Raw genomic sequence first — 14,349 nt, forward strand, 5'->3', positions numbered from 1 at the left:
GCACCACACACAGTGTCTTAATTTCTAAAGCAGAACTTGGACAGGCGGATGAGCTGTGACCTGGTTTTCAGTGGAATGGCTCTGTGTAGGGGACTCGATGGAGATGCATTATTGAGAGATTCTGAACTTCTAGAATGTGTGGTAATCAGTGATTTTTTTTTTTTTTGATACTACTCTTTCCCACCCCCTTCTTCATTTCACAGTCTATTACGGCTCAGGGGTCTGGAAACTTGTTTGGGCTGAATATTGTTTGGAATGTCAAAACAAACATGCATATTTTAATGATTAAGTTGATCCCTTTCTATGAGGATACCACTCATCTGGATATTTTCACCTCGGAGTGTGAGGAAATGGATCTCGGAGTGTGTGTGCTTCCTATCTTCAAAGGGAAGAGGAGAGAGAGAGAAGACGGTCTAAGTGTCAGGAAGAGGAATGATGCTCCAGATGCGCCCTTTGACTCCATTTCCTGCTCCCCACCAAGCCTCTGGAGAGTATGCTCAGGGAGCTCTCCCTCTTCCTGTGAGGCCAGAGATGTTTCCAGTTTTGAGGCTGTTGTGGATGACATGTCTGGGCAAGCATGAGGTAAAACGACAGGAGAGGAAAGAAGCAAAGCTGGGCAAACTCCAGAGCACCTTCTGCAGGACTTCTGTCAAGCCTGAGGTAAGTATTGCCACCTCCTCTTCCTCTCCAGTGGCACCGTCCACTTTTTCCTCTGTGTTTGCCCCGTGGCAAGTCCTTCTGCTACAGAGAAGGGGAGGCAAGTTGCCCTGTAAGAGGGGCTTCTCCCAAGTAGCAAGACTTCTTTGAGTTCAGGTCTGAAAGAGAGAGAGAGTGTCCCTTCCTGAGGAGGGTAATCTCAAAGGCCAGAAAGCCATGGCCTCCATCCCGCGAGGGTGCGTGTGCTTGCTCGCTGGGCGTGTTGAGGATAACCTTTCTTCAGAGCCACACCCTGTGGTCTTTGGATCCGGGCGCCAGACCAGCCCACGTCAGAGAGTGGGCAGCTCTGTCCCTTTTTCAAGACACATCAGACTTACAGGCAGATTTCTTCCCAAGGTGATCATACCTTCCTCTTACCTGCGATGAACCCTGTCTGAGCCAGGCTTCCTTTGGCCAAGTTCCAAGTGCCATCTTGACATGGAGGAGGCCCATGAGTGCTCACCAGTGGTTCTCAGCCCTGGCATATGCAGCAGCCTCATCCGGATTCCAGCAAAGAGGAATTGGCAGGGCATGAATAAGGGCAGAAGGTAATTGAGGAGCTGGGGCTGGTTTTAAGGCAGGACAGAGCCTAGCTCCACGAGTTGAGCTGGAAGGAATTTGCTGTCTGTGCCAGATGTCATAAAGAGCTGCTGAGCTGGTCGAGCTCGCCCGTGCTCGGGAGCGAATCAATCAGATGAACTGGGACTGCGGCTCGGCTACAGACCAGGAGCTAATGCGGACTCTACTGCAGCAAGCCAGCGCCACGCGCCCTGAGCCGGCCGCAGGAGGCCGGAGAGCCGACGCAGCAAATGCCTGGAGCCAGCAGGGAGAGACCAAAGAGGGTCCGGGATGAGGGCGGCTTCCAGCAGCTGTGTTTCCACGCTCATCACCTCTGGGCACGTTAGCGGCGCTCATTGTGGAGCCGGAGAGCTGTTACAAGCAGGCCAGATATGTTCGGGTGGGGTCCTGACAGTACTTAGACCGTGTCTGCGATTGAATAGACACAAAAGCATGATGCCCAGAGAATAAATAAAAAGAAAGCAGAGAATGAAGGAAGCTGATTGGCTGATCCCACTTGTTACCTCAGCAACTCGTCCATACTGTTTTATCCAGAGAGTCTTTATCACAGAGTGATAAATTAATAAAAAATAATCTCTTGTTTATTGAGCTGTTACTATGTGCAAGCACTCTTAAGGGAATTTGATCTACATCGTTTCATTTAATCCAGACTCAGAGAGGTCAAATATCTTACCCAAAGATACATAAATGTGTGTGTAAGCGTATATTGTGTAAATACATAACTATTGAACAGCAATCAAGTTTCAAATCCCATTCTCCCTGACTTCAAAGCCAGTATGCCATGAAGTTTCCTGTTTTAAAAGCAGATACTTTATAAGAATTTTTCAAATTAAGCAACTATGGCACTGATGGTCAAGAAAATAAAATTAACCAGTCACCCAGTTTTGAAATTTAAAAAAGAATGTTTCCCCAGGAACCAAAGAAAGGGACATACATTGGCCATATGGTCACAGATTGAAGTTTTCTGTTTTCTTTCCCTATAATAGCCCTGGCAGACAGCTAATAAGAAAAACATATTGCAGAAAGAATGTACTCTTCTCTCAAATCACATGGTAGATTTTTGGTAGCAGCAGAGTTTGCTGAAAACAAGTAATAATCTGCTAATAGGTAAATTCAGCCCCTCTCATTCTGGGGGGGCAAAATACACTGAGAGATTTATGAGTTTATCCTCTAAAGACTGACCTTATTTAAAGAAAAATTGAGGACGGAGGCGTGGAGACAGTGATTGTCCTCTTGGACAACACTTGAGTTCATCAGATGCCATGTTCCCCCATGTCCCCCTCCAGGTCAGACTGTTCACTTGATGGAATAATTTGAGATTGTTCTGGAAAGATAGATGAACATTCATATCATCTATAGAAGGGGAGACGGGCTCCACTACTACCTTTTTTATAATATTTCCAACAAGAAAATATTCAGGTTAGTCTAATGAAAGGAAATCAACTTTGAACACAAACAATGGGAAAAATCACTCTTCACAGTAGAAAAATTCCAAGCTCCTACAATCCATTGGCCCTCTGTTTTCTTTAATTTAAATCAAGGTAAGAAGATGGGAAGTACAGCTCTTTAGAGGGGTATAGAATCCACTGTGCCTTTTAACAGAGCTGTCTAACACGAAGTTAGTTCAGATTTTTCAGCCTCTTTGGTATTCTTCACCAAAGGAAGAGCAGAACCGACAGCTGGGTTTGCTCAATTCTGTTGAATCTCCATGCTTACTCTTCTGCTGAGAAATTAGCAAGCACTATATGAATACCTCTCCTCCACCATTCTGTCTCCCATGGGTCTTTTTTTCTTTGAAACAATGCACTGTAAGCGCTTGTGTGGTGTTCAGCAAGTCATTTTAAAAGTAATTCTAAAGTATCAAAGTTTGTGCATAGTTTATTTGCAAAAAGTAAATCTGAACATATTGCAAGTTACCTTTTAAAATATCACTTGCTCATAAATCTTTAACTGAGTTGCCGTGTGTGTGTGTTAGTCACTCAGTTGTGTCCAACTCTTTGCAGCCCCATGGACTACAGCCTTCCAGGCTCCCCTTTGTCCATGGGATTTCCCAAATAAGAATCCTAGAATGGGTTGCCGTTTCCTTCTCCAGGGGATCTTCCTGACCCAGGGATCGAAACCAGGTCTCTTGAATTGCAGGCAGATTCTTTACCATCTGAGCCACCAGGGAAGCCCACAGCATCTGCTGGTAGACTTAAACTCCGTCCTGACATTCAATTTTCTGACTGAGTTACCATATGACCCAGCAATTCCATGCTGAGGTTCATACCCAAGAGAAGTAGAAACATGTTCACATGAAAATTTGTACATGGATAGTCAAATAGTCATAGCAGCATTATTCACCATAACCCCAAAGTGGAAACAACCCAAACAGCCATAACAGATGGATGGATAAACAAACTAGATACGTCCAGACAATACACTTTTATTAAGCAATAAAAAAATTACTGATACATGCTACAACATGATTGAACCTTGAGAACATTATTATGCCAAGTGAAACAAGCTGGATACAAAAGGCCATATATTGTATGACTTCATTTATATGACATATTCAGAATTGGCAAATCTCTAGAGATAGATAGTAGATTAGTAGATTAGGGCTGGAGGAGATGGGGATGGGTCCAGGGTTTCTTTTTAGGGTAATAAGTATGTTCTGGAATTAGATAGTCATGTGGTGATGTGTACACAACTTATGAATATGTTAAAAACCACTGAATTGTGGTTCAAAAGGGTAAATTGTTTGGTATGTTAATAATCTCTCAATGAAGAAAAAATATCACTCACATCAAAAATGTGTGTATACCTTGCAGCCTCTGAACACAATGAAGCACAGCAGCCCCTGATCATGGGACTTGTGTCATCCAACCTCTTCGCTTGATGAGACAGCAGAGCACTGAGGTTAAGAACATAATCTCTAAAGCCAGTTCATCTGGGTTCAAACTCTGGAACTGTCGCATGCTGGATGTGTGAGCAAGTTACTTAACTTCCTTACAGTTCAGCTTCCTTGCCTGCACAGTGGAGATTCTAATTAGCCTCTTAGAGTTACAATAATTAAGTTGGCTAATATGTGAAATGAAAGTCGCTTAGTTGTGTCCAACTCTTTGCAACCCTATGGACTATACAGTCCATGAAATTCTCCAGGCCAGAATACTAGAGTGGGTAGCTGTTCTCTTCTCCAGGGCATCTTCCCAACCTGGGGATCCAAACCAGGTCTCCTGCATTGCAGGAGATTCTTTACCAGCTGAGCACTAGGGAAGCCCAAGAATACTGGAGTGGGTAGCCTACCCCTTCTCTAGCAGATCTTCCTGACCCAGGAATCGAACCGGGGTCTCCTGCATTGCAGGTGGATTTGTACCACCTGAGCTACCAGGGAAGCCCAGTATGTGAATAGTGGGGTGTTATCTATCACCATGATCATTACCACCATCACTCATCACCATTATCCCAAGTGTCCCAGTGGAAACAATGCGGGAACCATATCTTGTACAGTTACACAATCAGCATTTATTTCTTAATCACTCATCACTCTTGATATATAGCCAAATTTATTTATGAACCACATAATAAAGAAATTGAATAATTAAACTATAGTTGGGCTTCCTTTATGGCTCAGTGCTAAAGTATCTGCCTGCCAAGTAGGAGACCTGAGTTCAGTTCCTGGGTCAAGAAGATCCCCTGGAGAAGGAGATGGCAACCCACTCTGGTATTCTTGACTGGGAAATCCTGTGGACAGAGGTACCTAGCAGGCTACCGTCCATGGAGTTGCAGAAGAGTCAGACACGACTTAGCAACTAAACAACAACAAAAATGATAGTTAAATGATTGATTTAATATTATTTATGAACCACATAACCTGGTTACAAATTAATTGAAAGCGAATTCCTGCATTCATCTTTCATCCTTTCCACTTGTTTTATATTCCCCAGTATCCAGCCCAGAGCTGGCTCCTCCTATTTCATCTGTTTTACCGAGATGGGCTTTCAAGCCCAAGATAGGCATTAAAGGAATGGCGAGGCTCCTCAATGACAAACTCATGGGTTTAATTGCATTTCAAGAAACCTCAGTGGTGTTCTCAACTCTGTTTTCTTCCTTAGGGTATTGTAGTTGTTGATCTTCCTCTACTTGCGCTGTTACCAAATTCATTTCGACCACTGTTTCCTGTTTATTGTAATATATGGGGTCTGATGTGCTTGGGGAATACTATGACCAGGTATCTGGTGATAGCTCTTCAACACCTTGGTGAGTCCTTAAGACTCATTGTTAGTGGGGTGTTCCCTTGGCCCCTTTCTACTCTTAAAATGGCCATACATGCCTCCAATGCAACAGCAGAAGGCTGTTGAGAAACGGCTAAAACCCAAGGCCACAGAATGTACTCAATGAGGATTTTTTTTCCCCCAGATTATTTTGGGATGCTATAGAGATACTCTTGCTTACCTCTGTGTTCCAGACTCTTTGGATTTTCTGTGGGTGAAAATACCTACAGAGCAGGGGGAATGGCTGGGGCGTGCATGATTGTGGGGAAATCATGAGAAAGTTGTGCAGCCAGGAGGTAGTCCTGAGATGTGTTCTGTGATCTGTATGGAAACCCCAGAAAGAGATTGTGAAGGGATTTGTCTCTCCATCACCATAGACAATGATGCTTTTCAGCTTTGTGGCCCTACCTAGCAATAACTAGTACTCAAACAGGCTTCCCCTGGTGGCTCAGATGGTAAAGAATCTGGCTGCAATGCAGGAGACCCGGGTTCAATGCCTGGGTCAGGAAGATCCCCTGGAGAAGAGGATGGAGCTACCCACTCCGGTATTCTTGCCTGGGGAATCCCATGGACAGGGGAGCCTGGCAGGCTACAGTCCTCCAGGTCACAGAGTCGGACACGACTGAGCAACTAAGCACTAGCACTAGCTAGTGCTCACCCACTAGGGAGAGAGGAGGCTGAGCTGGAGAACACAGTGTCCAGAGTCTTTGACCCTGGACAAACTGGTGTGGGAATATGTCCCAAGTTTTTCCTGGTTTCCTGTTGCTCCTTGTGAAAGTGTCCCTACTTCCTGTGTGGTAGCTTTGGTACAAGTCCTACTGTGTCATTCAAGTCTGTAATAAAGTCCTGGAGGGGAAAAACATGGCCTTTATATTTCTCTCTCTTTGCTCTCAAGTCAAGCCAGGAGCACTGGAGCACTAGTACAACTCAGGAAAACATCCCTTTGCCAGGTTCCCCAGAGCACATTTGGTATGCTAGCCTTCTCTGTGTTTATTTTCAGGATAGTGATAAAAGCCCAGAAAAAAAAACATCAGGGAAAAATCGGTAAATTTCAGTAATATTTCACATGTGCAAAGGGCAAACAGTTTAGAATTTCTCCTGCTCCATCTGAAGTTGGAAACTCTCACCACAGCGGGAAGCTCGGCTCTTTTGACTTGGCAAACCAAAGCAAACAGCTCACACCTGCAAATGCACGTCTCTGACGTGAGTAGCTGTGGCCGGAGGGTCAGTCTGTTCTCAGGTTTTCATCCAGAAACCACACGCTGCAAATGGAGAGAAAACCACTGTTGGATTAAAGGAAATCCTTGCCACAGAGATGAAGCGCACAACTTTAATTAACTCATCATTTTCTAATGAGCATCCCCAGAGTCCTGCGCTTGGGCAGCTTATGTGGTGGAATGTCCATCAGATTGTTCCAGACAGTTTCATAAAATAAAGTTTTAGTTTTTATAAACATTTATTTTAGAGAGTTGGAAAATGTAGAAAACATTTTAAATGTTTGGGGTGAATTACCCAAAACTTATCAGTCATAGAAAGTCAGTCTTTGGTGTATTTCTTTTCACTCTTTATGTTTTAAATTCTGCATTTTGTAGAGAATTGAGAGTGTCTCAACTGTAGAAGTGTCTTTCTGGCTTTTTTTTATACTATTTTATGTTAGGCATTTTATCATTTTAGTCTAAACTAAAGTCACTGTTGATATCTGCATATTGTACTGAGTGGATTAATTAATGGATTAATCCATTATTATTGAATTATTTCAAAATTTCTATATGATCTCAAACTCTTGCTGTTATAATAATGCTGCCATGAAATCATTGTGCTTACAGCTTTCTTATGTATATTAAGAATTATTTTCTTAGGAAAGATCCTCAGAGGTAACCTGCATTGTGGAAACTCATATAGACTTCTGATGCAGAATGCCAAATTGATTTCTAAAATTTTCACTCTGCTGTCTGTAATGGGGTAGTACGTTAATTAATGGGTACATGTGTGTTATTCTCTCAGTCATGTTTAACTCTTTGTGACTCCAAAGACTATAGCACGCAGACTCCTCCGTCTATGGGACTCTCCAGGCAAAAATACTGCAGTGAGTAGCCGTTCCTTTCTCCAGGAATCTTCCTGACCAAGGGATCAAACCCAGGTCTCCTGTATTGCAGGCAGATTCTTTACTGTCTGAACTACCAGTTCAGTTCAGTTCATTTCAGTCGCTCAGTCGTGTCTGACTCTTTGGGACCCCACGAATCACAGCACACCAGGCCTCCCTGTCCATCACCAACTCCCGGAGTTCACTCAGACTCATGTCCATCGAGTCAGTGATGCCATCCAGCCATCTCATCCTCTATCGTCCCCTTCTCCTCCTGCCCCCAATCCTTCCCAGCATCAGAGTCTTTTCCAATGAGTCAACTCTTCCCATGAGGTGGCCAAAGTACTGGAGTTTCAGCTTTAGCATCATTCCTTCCAAAGAAATCCCAGGGCTGATCTCCTTCAGAATGGACTGGTTGGATCTCCTTGAAGTCCAAAGGACTCTCAAGAGTCTTCTCCAACACCACAGTTCAAAAGCATCAATTCTTCGGCACTCAGCTTTCTTCACAGTCCAACTCACATCCATACATGACCACAGGAAAAACCATAGCCTTGACTAGACGAACCTTTGTTGGCAAAGTAATGTCTCTGCTTTTCAATATGCTATCTAGGTTGGTCATAACTTTCCTTCCAAGGAATAAGCGTCTTTTAATTTCATGGCTGCAGTCACCATCTGCAGTGATTTTGGAGCCCCCCAAAAGAAAGTCTGACACTGTTTCCCCTGTTTCCCCATCTATTTCCCAAGAAGTGATGGGACTGGATGCCATGATCTTCATTTTCTGAATGTTGAGCTTTAAGCCAACCTTTTCACTCTCCTCTTTCACTTTCATCAAGAGGCTTTTGAGTTCCTCTTCAATTTCTGTCATAAGGGTGGTGTCATCTGCATATCTGAGGTTATTGATATTTCTCCTGGCAATCTTGATTCCAGCTTGTGCTTCTTCCAGTCCAGCGTTTCCCATGATGTACTCTGCATATAAGTTAAATAAGCAGGGTGACAATACACAGCCTTGACGTACTCCTTTTCCTATTTGGAACCAGTCTGTTGTTCCACGTCCAGTTCTAACTGTTGCTTCCTGACCTGTATACAGATTTCTCAAGAGGCAGGTCAGGTGGTCTGGTATTCCCATCTCTTTCAGAATTTTCCACATTTTATTGTGATCCACACAGTCAAAGCCCTTAATAAATAACATTAATTTTCATCTGATAGAATAGGCAACAATAGACTCGAAGTGTTGATTTACTTTGCATTTATTTGACTTTTCTTTTTTTTCTACCTGTTTTAATCCAACTTTGTAAATGATCTCTTTTAGCTCTTTGTCTATTTTTGAGGATCTGTTATCAATTTATATGAATACTTTATTTACATAAAGGGCTTCCCACGTAGCTCAGTCGGTAAAGCATCTGCCTGCAATGAGGGAGACCTGGGTTCAATTCCTGAGTCGGGAAGTTCCCCTGGAGAAGGAAATGGCAACCCACTCCAGTATTCTTGCCTGGAGAATGGCATGAACAGAGGAGCTTGGTGGGCTACAGTTCATGGGGTTGCAAGAGATGGACACAGCTTATAGTGCTATCTTTTCTTTCTTTCTTTTTCTTTATTTACATAAAAGGCACCAACTTTTTTCTCAACTTATTTGCTGCAAATAATTTTTCAACTTTATTGCTTTCTGTCCATTTTAATTATGCCTTGAGATATAGAAATATGATTTTAGTAGTCATATTATTGATCTTTTCATTGATAATTTTCTCTCCTGCTTAACTTCTTACCCTCTAGAAATTTTATAAATATTCATCTATATTTTCTTTTAGATTTTCTATGGTTTGACATTTTTCATATCTCTAATCTATTTTTAATTTATTTTAATGAATGGTAGGCCATATAAATAAACCATATTTCACATAACCCATTCTGCAAATGTCTAACCAAATTCAATAGTACTTGTTAGGTTAATACATCCCTTCTCTACTGGATCTTTCTATTGTCCTTATGAAGCTGGTGCTAAGTTTTTAAATTCAATCTCTACTTTGTTTCATTACTGTGCTTGTAAGTTTTTCTTTTAAATGCTACGTACTTTTACTTCCGTATTAGTTGCTCAGTTGTGTCTGACTCTTTGTGACCCCAAGGAATGTAGCCCACCAGGCTCCTCTGTCCATGGAATTCTCCAGGCAAGAGTACTGGAGTGGGTTGCCATTCCCTTCTCCAGGGGATCTTCGCTACCCAGGGATTGAACCCAGGTCTTCTGCATTGTAGGCAGATTCTTTACTGTCTGAGACACCAGGGAAGCCCCAAAATCTTGTTAAGATGATGAGCTGCTCCATTCAAGGCAGTGTAATGGAACACGCGGGAAATTGTTAGTTGTTCAGTCGTGTCCAACTCTTTGCAACCCCCTGGACTGTAGCCATCCAGGCTCCTCTGTCCATGGGATTCTCCGAGCAAGAATGCTGGCGTGGGTTGCCATGCCCTCCTCCAGGGGATCTTTCTCACCCAGGGATTGAACCTGAGTCTCTTACATTGGCAGGCAGGTTCTTTGCCACTTGGGCCACTTGGGAGGCTCCAAGGTACCTTACTTATATTGATACAATTTCAGCCTCTAGTGAGATAAGTTCTTATCTTTGTCAAAAATTTCTTTTTATACAAAAATTGAGAAGATGCATGTATCCCATTTTTCATTGCAGCACTATTTACAATAGCTAGAACATGGAAGCCATCTAGATGTCCATCAACAGATGAATGGATATGGACATTGTGGTACATATATACACAACGGAATATTATTCAGCTGTAAAAAAGGAACACCTTTTAGTCAGTTCTAGTGAGGTGGATGAACCTAGAACCTTTTATAGAGAGAGGAGTAAGTCAGAAAGAGAAAGATAAATATCATATTCTAATGCATATATATGGAATCTAGAAAAATGGTACTGAAGAATTTACTTCCAGGGCAGCAGTGGAGAAACAGACGTAGAGAATAGACGTGTGGCCATGGGGAGAGGGGAGGAGAGGGTGAGATGAATGGAGAGAGTAACATGGAAACTTACATTGCCATATTTAAAATAGATAGCCAGCAGGAATTTGCTCTGTGACTCAGGAAACTCAAGCAGGGGCTCTGTATCAACCTAGAGGGGTGGGATGGGGAGGGAAATGGTAGGGAAGTTCAAAAGAAAGGGTTATATGTATACCTATGGCTGATTCGTGTTGAGATTTGACAGAAAACAATGAAATTCTGTAAAGCAATTATCCTTCAATAAAAAAATAATTTAAAAAATCTTTGTTATACAAAATAAAACTGGCATCCAAACCCCAGTAAGATGGCTCTTTGGGGTGCTTGTCTACCATCATCTCAATGTACTGGCTTTCCAAATAAAGTTGCTATCCCTTGCCCCACCTCCCCCCAATTTCTTCACTGCTATTGCTATTTCATTCCAGGTAAACTTTAGAATTTTGTTAAGTTCCTAAAATTCCTGATGCCATTTAGTTCTAACCGCATCCGGCTTAATTTCCTGGGAACTAATCTGACCCTCAAAGCACATGGTGGGTCACAGCACATATTCATTTTTTTCATGAACATCATCATCTTGTATTGTTTTTATTTTTTTTTTAAAGTTTATGTATTTATTTTTGGCTGTGCTGTGTCTTTGTTGCTGGGAGGGCTTTTGTCTAGGTGTGGAGGGCGGGGACTGCTCCCTAGGTGAGGGGTGCAGGCTTCTTGTTGCAGTGTCTTCTCTAGTTGCGGAGCACAGACTCTAGGCACAGGGGCTTCAGTAGCCGCCGCACCTGGGCCCAGCAGTTGCGGCTTGTGGGCTCTAGAGCTCTGGCTCAGTATTTGTGATGCAAGGGCTTAATTAGATCCCCCCAGACCAAGGATCAAGCCACCAGAGAAGCCTCTGTGTATTGTTTTTAAATGCATAGGTATGTGACTCTATTCTCATTTAAAAAAAAAAAAAAAGATGAAAGGGGAAAACTTCTCTCGCCAGAAAATTCCTCTTTGGAAGGTTATTTGGGTCAATTTAAAATTTTTACTGTGATTCAAAAGTCAATCTGTGAAGATATCTTTGTGTTTATTTGCACATATTTCTCTGGAGTAATCTCCTAGAATGTGGGTGAAAGGGTATTCATAATTTTGATAGTTCCTGCCAAATTGTCCTTAAATAAGACTGTATCAATTTACACTCTTATTAACAGTGAATAAGAAATTCTGTTTTCTCACACTAGATGTTATGGAAATTTCAAATATTTGCCAATCTGGTGAAAAATATAATCTCAGTGTTGTTTTAATTTGTATTTTCCTAATTACTAGTGAAATGGAACATATTTTCTGATGTATGTGACCATTTGCACTTCTTTTTCTTTGAATTGAATCTTCAAATTAATTTCTTAATTTTAAGTTAGGCTTATTTGTCTCTTTACACATTGCATATATTAAGCCTTCATCTGTTACATACTGTGCAGATATTTTCTCTTAATCTGTCCCTTGTCTTTTAATATTGTTTTACCGTCTTTCCTTGTAAAGAAGTTATTCATTTTCATATGGTAAAATCTGTCATAATTTTTATTTTTGTCTTCTGATTTTCCTCCAATTTTCTATTTCATGATTTCATAGATTAAAAATGTTTAAACTTTCAAGCTATGTAGAATCTGACTTTATATGTGGTGTGAGAGAAAAATCTAAGTTTGTTTTTTCTTTCTATCTAGTTGTCCCAGTTCCAATAAATGAATAGTCTATCTCCTTCAGGAAGTATCTCCATAACCATATGCTAAAAATTGTAAGAGTGTGTGTGTATATGTGTGTGTGTGTGTGTGTGTATAACACACATATTCTTCAACTTTATTTTGTCCAGAGTCTATTTGTCCATTCCTATGTTAGTGTGCCATTGTATTACTCTACTCATAAATAAAGTAATTATTTAATTATAATAAAATAAATATAATTTTAAGCTATAAAATAATATATTAATTACTATATATAGTATTCTGGTAACTTATAGGGAATGTCTCCTTTAACTGTTATTTTAAAAAAATTTCACAGGCAATCTTTTGTATTTTCTCTCTCAAGTCAGATTGTAGAGCTTCTTTAAAACTATTTTTGGGGAATTTTGATTGGGGTCATCCTCAAGACCCCTCAGTAAAGTTTTATATTTATCTTCATATACCTCTTGCATATTTTTTGTTAGACTCACTTCTAGATATTTTAAAGTTCTTTTGCATTAATGAATTACATCTTGTTTTCCAATTGCATTTTAAAATTTCTTATTGCTAATCTATAGACGCTTAACAAATGGACCTTTCATTGAATTTGGTGAGAGATTTTTAATAGCTTTACTGTTAATCTTTCTAAATTTTTGATAGACCGTCATACACTTGAATATAATGACAATTTTGTTTCTTTCATTCCTTCCCCTTCCTTTTTTTTTTCTTATTGGATTGGCTATTTTGCTAGTATCATATTAATTTGTAGCAGATATAGCAAACAGCTAGCTTTAATGAGGACCATTGAAAAATAACATCATGATGTTTGCTTTAGATTTCTGGTAATTGTCTGTATTATTTAGCGTGTAGGTTTAGCTGCCATAATACAAAGACTCAAAGTAACAGTGATGCATACTAAATCCGGATGTAAGCAGTACAGAGTGGTGTAGTGGTTTATCTCTGATCATTCTAGATTGTTGATGTGCCCTATAAAACACACAGCTTGAGTCTTGCCCTCATGCCAGCTAAAAATTCTCCCACCACGGGAGAAGGAGAGAATAGAGATTGGGGAAACTAACAGCTGTTATCACACTGTATTTATTCATTTTAAGGAATTTTTCTTCTGTTCTTAGCTCAGTGAGAATTATTGCTGCAAAAGAGTGTTTAAACTGTTTCAAATACATTTTTTAGCATCTACTGAGACTAACATAACTTTCCCCCTCAATATTGAGTTATAAGAGAAGAAATCATAATTTGAATATCCTTTGTGTCTTTGTGTATGACATTTGTTGGGAGATTATTATGTCATATATTCTTATTTTAAAGAAATGTTCAATTTGAGATTCTTCCTTCTTTCTTTTCTTTTTTAGCATCCTTTTTCTGTGCTAGCCATCTATTTAAATAGGAATGGTTGGTAATTCCCTGGTGGTCCAGTGGTTAGGACTCAATGCTTTCACTCTTTAGTCCCTCATCAGGGAACTAATATCCCACAAAGCAGCACAAGTGGACAAATAAATACATAAATTGGAATTATTATCCATTTATTATCAATTATTTAAAATTTGATAGAATAAAATCCTAAAATGGCTTATTTTCAAGGAAAGAATTTGTCAAACTTTGCCATTTTTTTCTCCCTCTGTTTAATGGGTTATTTTAGCACTTCTTCATCATTTCTGTCATTAGATAATTGATATTTTATATTTTCATATAGTTACATATACCAATATTTTCCATAATTATCTCATTTTGTTATCTTATTTAGAGACAGCAACCCTTGCCTAAATAGTCATCATACATTGTATGTGTGTTTGAATATTTTACATTTAACCTTTTAATCCATCTGGGATATGTTTTGGTGCATGGGTGACCTGAATTCTAATTTTAGCTTTCTTCTAAATGGCAACCTAACTGTTCCAATAATACTTATTGATTAATCCATCTGTCTCACTTGAAATTCCTATTTTAATTTGCACTAATTTCTTGTATCTACGCATCAGTTTATTTACTTTTATTAGTTTATTTATTTAATCTGTTTCATTGATCTATCTATTCTAG

General features: G+C 40.2%; 1 long non-coding RNA gene across 1 annotated transcript in view; it reads left to right on the forward strand.

Moving 5' to 3' along the window:
• The first annotated feature begins 524 nt into the window (after positions 1 to 524).
• LOC147346326 (uncharacterized) overlaps positions 525 to 14,349 on the forward strand; it is a 49,634-nt gene continuing 35,809 nt past the window's right edge. Inside the window, exon 1 of the long non-coding RNA XR_015154115.1 lies at positions 525 to 660. This is a non-coding gene — a long non-coding RNA (uncharacterized LOC147346326). The remainder of the gene's footprint in view (positions 661 to 14,349) is intronic.

The sequence above is a fragment of the Bos grunniens genome, chromosome 24, assembly GCF_055505025.1.
Source record: "Bos grunniens cultivar Pamir isolate PY7600 chromosome 24, Bosgru_T2T1.0, whole genome shotgun sequence".
NCBI lineage: Eukaryota > Metazoa > Chordata > Mammalia > Artiodactyla > Bovidae > Bos > Bos grunniens.